The following is a 9,516-nucleotide window of genomic DNA, read 5'->3' on the forward strand; positions in this document are numbered from 1 at the left end:
AGGGTTTAGTAACTTGCTCAGGGTCACACAGCTAGTAAGTGTCAAATGTCTGATGCCGGATTTGAACTCAGGTCCTCCTGATTCTATCCACTGTACCACCTAGCTGCCCCTCCCCTTTTTTGCACATTTTTATACTAGAAATTCTACTCTATATGGAATATAGGAATTTATTTTTGTGAAAACTCAACTTGCATGTGTTATGAAAACATGAAGTCTGAAGGGGAAGAGTGACACTCAGGAGACAATTTTCAAACTTATCCCAGGCCATATGAAAATCTTGTCCTGCTTTTGCCATATATCTTCTTTAGACACCAAGCTCTCATCTCTGTATCCCTCCTTGTATAATGTAAAGAAAACTGAATTTGGAATTGACATACCTGGAACTGAATTTTAGCTTTGCCACTTACTGCCTGTGTGACCCTTTAGGCAAATTAGTTTCTTCATTAAAAAAAATGAAGATAATAGACTAAATGGCCTTTAAGGTCCCTTCCAGCTTGTGATCCTGTGATCCTATCACCACTCTCAGGTACCCAATGGGATTTGAAAATGTCCATTTCATTTCATTTAATCAGCAAAGAAATGCAGCCAGTTCTGCATGAGAGTGGATCTGCTGTTAAATCACAGCAATTTAAGAAAACAAAACATATTTCAGTTAAAAATATTAAATGCCTAAGAATTCAATACTTCCTTCTCCAATCCCCATTTCCTATTTTTCAAATTGTTGGTCTGGAATCAGGGGAAGTTGGATACGTATTGGAAATAGTCAGGATCCTAGGTAAACAAGCATTGACCTTGGGAGGCAGTATGGTGGAAATCCCATCTCTGATCCTTATTAATGGTATGGCCATCGACAGGTCATTTAACCTCCACGTGTTTCAGTGTCCACATCTATAAAATGAGTGGGTTAGATTAGATGACTTCTGAGGTCAACTTCACCTGCATATCTATGATCCTATGATCTGAAAGATGAGGAGGTGAGACTATAAGGTTTCTGGGGTCCCTTCTATTTCTAAATCCTTTGAGTCTATGAAAATTTCTACTCCAACAATATGCCTTTGGAACGCTTTTCTTACAATCCTACATTCATTCTCCTGCTAATGACAACACCCATATTCTCAGAGATTTTGAAATATGAATATGAAATATAAATAGAAATATATATTTGAAACACAAAAAGGATGAGGCAAAATCCATTTAAAACTTGTTCTTCAGTAGCACCTGACTCTTTATGACCCCGTATGGGGTTTTCTTGGGAAGGATGCTAGAGTGGTATGCCATTTCCTTCTCTAGTGCATTAAGGCAAAAAGAGGTTAAGTGACTTGCCCAAGGTCACACAGTGAGTGTCTGAGGCCACATTTGAACTATGGTCTTCTTGACTCCAAGCCCAGCACTTTATCCACTGAGACAGCTAGTTGCCTCTACTTAAAACTAATGTTTCTCAAAGTATAATTCAGCCAATTCATATTGTATTTGGTAACCACTATTTTAACTGAAGACAACAATGACTACATTGGGGCAGTATATCACAGAATGTTACTAATAAGCTAATGATTTACAAGAAAATGAAAGTACTTTTATTTTACTTAAATGACAATGTGTCTCAGTCTTCTCAAGATAAGTTATGCAAATCAAATCGAAAACAAATATCTTGGCCTCCAAGATAACCTGAGGAAATGAGGAGAGTAGGAGAGGGAAAAAAGGATAAAAAGGAAAATGGAAGATGCTAAACAGACCTGCACTCAGTTACCTGGGTGATTCGTGTCTTCTCTCTAGTCCTTAGTTTGTTCATGAAAGAGGTAAACTAGATGATCTCTAAAGTCCCTGCCATCTCTGGACAGGCAGAATGATCAGGCAGAACATAGATAAAAAGAGGTACTAGTACCTTAGAAATATAGTGTTGGAAACCAAAGAGATGTTGGTGAATTGGATAAATGGGAAATGGTCAAAAGCAAATAGAATTAAAGTTCAATGATGAATTGATGCAAGAAAATAGTGCATTTAGGAATGAAAAGTAAGCTTTTTCAAAGAAAATCTGGCTATATTAAAATATGACAGAAAAGAATTGGTGCAATAGAGAGAATAGGCTTGAATAGAATGGATAGGAGTCAAGGAGAGCAACTAATCCAGGCACTGGGGATATAAATGCAAAGAATGAAACAATTCTAACTCTCAAGGAGGAAGAAAAGAGGGAAAGAAAGGAGGGAGAGAGGAAGGGAGAAAGAGAGGGAGGAAGGAAAGAAGGAAGGAAGAGAGGGAGGGAAGAAAGAAGGGAGAAAGGAATAAAGGAAAGGAGAGAGGGAAGAAGGGAAAAGGAAGGAAAGAAAGAAGGAAAAAAAGGAAAAGAGGGAGAATGGAGGAAAGGAAGGAAGGAGAGAGAAAGGAAGGACTTATTAAGTGCCTTCTATGTACAAGATACTGTGTTAAGCATTCTACAAATATTATTTCATTTGATTTTCACAACCACCTTGGGTGGTAGGTACTATTATCATCCCCATTTTATAGTTGAAGAAATCGAGATTGAGTGGCTTGCCCAAATTCATATTTGTACGGTAAGTGTCTGAGGGCAGATGTGAACACAAGTCTTCATGGCTCCATATCCAGCATTTTATCCACTACATGCCACCTTGCTGCCTCTAAGACAACAAGCACATATAAAAGTATAGAAAGAATAAATGTAAAGATGAAGAAACAGTAATCTAGGCAAGAGGTGATAAGGATGTAAACTAGAAGTGACATTATTATACATTCTTAAATAGGAGAACACATTTAAATAGTCCTACAAAACTAAGTGATTTACATTTGATAGACATAAGTGTAGGAGGGTGACTTTCCAAAAATTTCTTCATGTAATGCATTATTGTGGTACAGAGGTGACACTGACTCATAATGGTTATGCCAAGAGAGGCTACACACTGATAAATTCTACCCAGCTTTAAGGGCTTAGAGTGTTGATCTATTAATGAACTTTGAGTGTAAACATTCAAAGAAAAAACAAGCTAAAGAGACTTATCATGAGAATTTCAGACTCCTGGTGATGAAGTCTGTTATCACATCACTTATTAAACCATCCATTAAGGCCTGGAGTCGGGGTGGGGAATCTACAGCCTCAAGGCCACATGTGGCTTTCTAGGTCCTTGGGCCTTTTGACTAAGTCCAGGTTTTACAGAACAAATCCTTTTAATAAGGAGATTTGTTCTGTGAAGTTTAGATTCAGTCAAAGGGCAGCACTTGAGGACCTAGAGGACCACGTGTGGCCTTGAGGCTGCAGGTTTTCCACTCCTGGCCTGGAGGGGTTATAATCTGAGTCCACTGAGCAAATTCCTACACCTGATAAAATCACAGATCTTTCTGAAGAATTCACAATCCATAGTAGTAGAGAAGTACCTCTAAATTATTGAAGATGCTTGTTTAATGTACAAAAAACCTTGCATAAGAAAGAAAAATGTTAAATAAATTAGAGAAACTGAAAGAGAAAGAAAAGAAAGGACAACATCTGAATCGCATACTATTTGAGAAGGGTGAGGTTTCTTGGAAGCTCTGTTGGTTCTTAGTAATCAGTTCATAATCATGAAGTTGTGGAAAGGCACCTGACTGAGGATTTGGAGATTTGGTTTCTAGTCCAGGCACATCACTTGCTTTGTGATCTTGGACAATTTCTTTCTCATTTAACTAGAACTGAGATAAATCATCTCTAATATTTGATCTTCCAATATTAGAAATGGCATTCTAGGGTGCAAGATTAAAAAACAAATTTTGAATTTATTTTTTAATTATTTATTTTGATTTATCAACAATCACTTCCATATGCTTTTGAGTTTAACATTTTTCTCCCCCTTCCTCCCCACCATCCTCCTCAAGATGGTGCACAATCGGATATAGGCCATACATACACATTCCCATTAAACATATTTTCACATTAGTGATGTTGTAAGTAAGAATTAGAACCAATAGGAGGAACCATCAGAAAGAGGAAACAAAATTCAACAGGAGAGAAAAAAAATAGCAAATAGTATGCTTCCATCTGCATTCAAATTCCATAGTTCTTTCTGTGAATGTGGATAGCATTTTCCATCATGAGACCTTTGGAGATGTCTTAGATCCTTGTATTGCTGGGAAGGGTTAAGTTTATCAATATTAGTCATGGCATAACGTGGCTGTTATTGTATACAATGTTCTCTTGGTTCTGCTCACTTCACTCAGCATCAGACCATACAAGTCTTCCCAGGTTTTTCTGAAGTCAGCCTGTTCATCATTTCTTATAGCACAATAGTATTGCATTACATCCATATACCACAACTTGTGCAGCCATTCCCCAGTTGATGGGCATCCTCTCAATTTCCAATTCTTTGCTACCACAAAAAGAGCTGCTATGAATATTTTTGTACATGTGGGTCCTTTTCCCATTTGTATGATCTCTTTGGGATATAGCCCTAGAAGTTCTATTGCTGGGTCAAAGGGTATGCACATTTTTATAGCCCTTTGGGCATAGTTCCAAATTGCTCTCCAAAATGGTTGGATCATTTCACAACACCACCAACAATGCATTAGTGTTCCAATTTTCCCGCATCTTCTCCAACATTTATCATTTTCTTGTTTTGTCATCTTGGTCAATCTGATAGGTGTGATGTGGTACCTCAGAGTTGTTTTAATTTGCATTTCTCTAATCAATAGTGATTTAGAGCATTTTTTCATATGACTGTAAATGGCTTTAATTTCTTCATCTGAAAAATGCTTGTTCATGTCCTTTGGCCATTTATCAATTGGGGAATGAGTGGTATTCTTATAAATTTGACTTAATTCTCTATATATTTTAGAAACGAGACCCTTATCAGAGAGACTGGCTGTAAAACTTCTTTCCCAATTTTCTACCTTCCTTCTAATCTTAGTTGCGTTGGTTTTGTTTGTGCAAAAACTTTTCAATTTAATGTAATCAAAGTTATCCATTTTGCTTTTGGTAATGTTCTCTATCTCCTGTTTGGTCATGAATTCTTCTGTTCTCCATAAATCTGATAGGTAAACTATTCCTTGTTCTTCCAGTTTGCTTATAGTATCAGCCTTTATATCTAAATCATAAACCCATTTTGACTTTATTTTAGTATATGGTGTGAGATTTTGATCAATGCCTAGTTTCTGCCATACTCTTTTCCAATTTTCCCAGCAATTTTTGTGAAAGAGTGGGTTCTTATCCCAGAGGCTGGGGTCTTTGCATTTATTAGATATTAGATTATGGCATTAGAAATGCCATAATAATTGCCATTATTAGAAATGGTATTCTAGGGTTCAAGATTAAAAAACAAATTATGAATTTAAAAAAGTCTCATGTTCATGTGCATGAGAAGAGTAAGTGGAGTGGAAGTCAAAAGCAAAAAACAACTGATGAGAAATTAAGAATTGCCGAATAGAGAGTTAGTCTATGTTTTATTTATCGTTTACTTTCTATTGTTTATTGTATTAGGGAGAATGTAAGGCAAGCAGGAAATTCCAAAAAAAAAAAAAAACATAGTACAAACTTAAAACAAAGGAAGAATATTTGAGACTTTGCCTTGGAGTCTCTGCCAACCAATTGGTTGGCATCTCTGGTTAACCAATTATTGGCCATTTAGGAAAAAAAAAACATCCCCCACTCGCTTCTCATGTTCTCTTATCTCTATCCTCCTCAACTCTATCCCATCCATGCCCCACTCCAACTCCACCTACTCTTTCCACTCTGCCCTCTAGAATTCCTGTTCCAGAGTGAAGATAAGCTACTCCTTTTCATCTTGGACCTCTTTCTCTCACACTCCTTCCATTAACCTTCACTGAAACCTGGATCCCTCTGTTGTTTAGTTGTTTCAGTCAGGAAACTCCATTTGGGGTTTTCTTGGCAAAGATACTGGAGTGCTTTGCCATTTTTTTCTCCAGCTCATTTTACAGATAAGAAAGCTGAGTCAAACAGAGTTCAGTGACTTACCCAGGATCACACAGCTAATAAGTGTCTGAGACAAGATTTGAATTCAGGAAGATGAGTCTTCCTGAGTTCAGGCCCAGCACTCTAAGCACTGCTGCCCCTAATTTTACTACATCCCAACTCTCCTTTGTAGACAGGCTGTTCCTTCTCTCTCACCAATTCCTTCCCCCAACACACACACACACACACACACACACACACACACATGCACACACACACACACACACACACATCCTGGAGGAAGAGCTGGAATGCTCCTTGCCTTCCAATGTCACTACCAGACTTTCTCTTTACCTCCTTTACCTTCTTTACTCATCAATCTTTCCTCCTTTGAAGTCCATTCAATCAAAATTTTCTGTTCAATCCAAATTATAATGGTCGTAGTATACTGAACTCCACATAATTCTCCCTATTTTCTGTTCTCACTATTGCTACAAAAATGCTTTTTATCGTCTCTGCTTTGTTTCACTTGAGGCTTGGGCCAGACTGTTGGGAGAAGCCTCGGCCAGCTCAATGCAAAGGCCCAGCTTCTACTCTACTTCAGACTAAGCCTCTTGCATGTGGACTCAGCCAGATGGTGAGGAGGTCACCCAGATGCTTCAGGAGCTTCACCTCCTACCCAGGGAAGTGGCTCATCAGGAAGTCCCAGAGATGTGGGTCTCCTTGGCTGGAGTCTTGGTCATGGAGCTGCAGGAGGGCCTGGTTCAGGACTCACTCTAGGGTCAGGGCAGCCTCCATGGCACCCAGGCTATACACTCACTCCTTTTGGTCAGATTTGTGCCCAGCCTGAAAGGGGATATAGGTCCTCAAGCTGGTTCTAGAACCACAGAAGGCACTCTGAGCCCTCTCAGCAGCTTACAGGAAAAGAACAACTACAAAAGGCAGTCAGAGCTACACTGTCACAGTAGAAAGAAAAAGTCACGGATAAGTAAGAAGTGAAAGACCTGCAGGTAAGATTGGCCCAGCTATTGACAGTGGCCTCAGCATTTAGGGAAGTTTTGTGAGATATAAGAGGTGGGACTCACGACACCTGGAGTCAGGACACCTTTGTCATGGTGACAAAGAAGCCTCTTGGTCTCAGAGGCAGGAAAGGTGCTAGCAGAAAAGGTGACTAGTCCTAGAGTCAGAAGGCTGGTCTGGGAAAGAGGCAGGGGAAAGCTGAGGTGGTTGGTCCCAAGAGTTGGCCATCAGAAGAGCTGGTCGTGAGGCATGCTAGAGAAGGGGGGACCTGGATAGGTTCCATCCAAATAGGGCTGAAGCAAAAGCCTGAGTCTGGATAACATAGTCTTGCTCTCATTCTCCTTTCTCAAGGAGTTCTGCAACTAGCTTACTGTCTCCTCCTCCCCAATTCTTGTCTTTATATCAAGGGACTTTCACATCTACATCGATGACCCTCAAATGCCCTAACCTCAAACTTTCTCTGCACTCTTAAATACCATGACCTATTCCTTTGCTCCACATCAGCCATACTTAGGAATAGTCACACACTGGAATTCACCATTATCCATGAGTGTTCTCCTTCCCAAATCAGAAACTTGGACATTATCCCAATTTGACCACAATCTTCTATCATTCTACCTCTCTCTATACTTTGCTTAAATCTACTCTGCCCTCAGCAGGGTCTTCATTCCCTTTACTCTTCAGCACTTTCTTAGCCCATTACTCCCCCTCTGACTTCATTTTCTTCCCTTTCCAATACCAGTGCAATAGCTATTCATTTCAACTCTATCCTGTCTTTTGCTCTTGAATCGCTGAACTACCTGTCCTATCACTGCTATTCTTTTGCCATATGTCAGTCCTAGATTATTTCCAACATCCATTTCCTTCATTCTTATGCAATTATTCAACCATTCAGTCATGTCTGACTCTTCATGACCCCATGGACCATAGCACACCAGACCCTTTCATTCTCCACTACCTCCTGAAGTTTGTCCAAGCTCTTGTTCATTGCTTTCATAACACTATCGATCCATCTCATCCTATGCCATTTCCTTTTCCTTCTGCTCTCAATCTTTCCCAACATCAAGATATTTTCCAATGAATTCTACCTTCTCATTGTGTGGCCAAAGTAAAACTTCAGCATGGACAACTGAATATGGCTAGAGAAAGTGCCCCAACTGTGCTGACTGAGTATATTGCAAATTCATCTTTATCTAATCTCAAACGGACCCTTATTGCAGTAAGGTGTTCCCTTCTTCCTCCTTCATTTATTCTTTTACCCTATTTCACTTCCCAGAAAAGCTATTTCAACCCCTTTTCCTCTTCAACCCCTACCACACACACCACTCTTACAGAGAGAGACAGAGACAGAGAGAAGACAGAGAGACAAAGAGAGAGAGACAGAGGAGGAGAGAGAGAGAGAAGGACAAAGGGAGGGGAAGAAGGAAAGGTGGGGAGAGAGAGGAAGGGAAGAGAGGGGAGAAGTGGGAGGGAGTGAGAGACAGAGACAGAGAGAGATGAGAGAGAGAGAGAGAGAGAGAGAGAGAGAGAAAGAGAGAAGGACAAAGGGAGGGGAAGAAGGAAAGGGGGGAGAGAGAGGAGGAGGAGGGAGGGAGAGGGGGAAGGGAAGGGGAGAGAGAGAAAGAGAGAGAGAGAAAGAGAGAGAGAGAGACAGAAAGAGAGCTAAATACCTGGCTTTTATTTACTAAAAAAAAATGAGGCTTCTCCAACTCTTTTCATCTCAAAACCTTCTTGGTGTTCTCTTTCCTCTGGTCTCAGACAAAGAGATGGTCCTTCTCTTTGCCAAAGCCAATCCTTCTATGCATACACTTGATCCAATCTTCCATCCCATCTTCTCTAGCAGTTTATGCCCTCAAAAATAGCCCATCTTTCTTAAACCATTATCCTCTCCCAATCAAGTGGTTCCTTTCCTGCTGCCTTTGAACATGCCAGTCTCCCTCATCCTAAAAAAAATAGACTTTTGACACTCCATATTTTGCTTGTCCTATATTTTATTATTTTTTCTCCTCTCCTCCCAAAATGAAGCATATACTATAAACTCAGTTGCATCTATTCTTGACATTCTCATCCCTTATATAATTCTTTGCCATTTGCTCCTATTATAGTGGATAGAATAGTCAGAAAGATTTGGGTTCAAAATCTATCTCTGACCCTGTTATTGGACTTCAGGGCAGTCATTTCACCTCTCTGAGCCTCAGTTTCCTCATATATAAAATGAGAGAATTAGACTAAAATGACCTCTAAGTTCCTTTCCAGGTCCAAAATTATGGTCTTATGATGCTTATGATACATAGTCTACTGAGCCTCTCACTCTAACTCAGGCTAGTATTCTGGTCCTAAATGCCCTAATTTTGTCAGTGGTACCAACATCCTTCAAGTAACCCAGACCCAAGTCTCCTCAGGTCTCCTTCATCCCATTTCCAACCAGTTACCAAGCCCCTGCTTGAGTCTTTTTTTTTTTTTTTTGGTGAGGCCACTGGGGTTAAGTGACTTGCCCAGAATCACACAGCTAGTGAGTGTTATTTGTCTGAGGCTGGATTTAAACTCAGGTCCTCCTGACTCCAGGGCCAGTGCTCTATATTGCCTCTTTTTGAAAATCTAATTCACAC

This window comes from Vombatus ursinus, unplaced genomic scaffold, assembly GCF_900497805.2.
Source record: "Vombatus ursinus unplaced genomic scaffold, bare-nosed wombat genome assembly UNPS02014778.1, whole genome shotgun sequence".
Lineage (NCBI taxonomy): Eukaryota > Metazoa > Chordata > Mammalia > Diprotodontia > Vombatidae > Vombatus > Vombatus ursinus.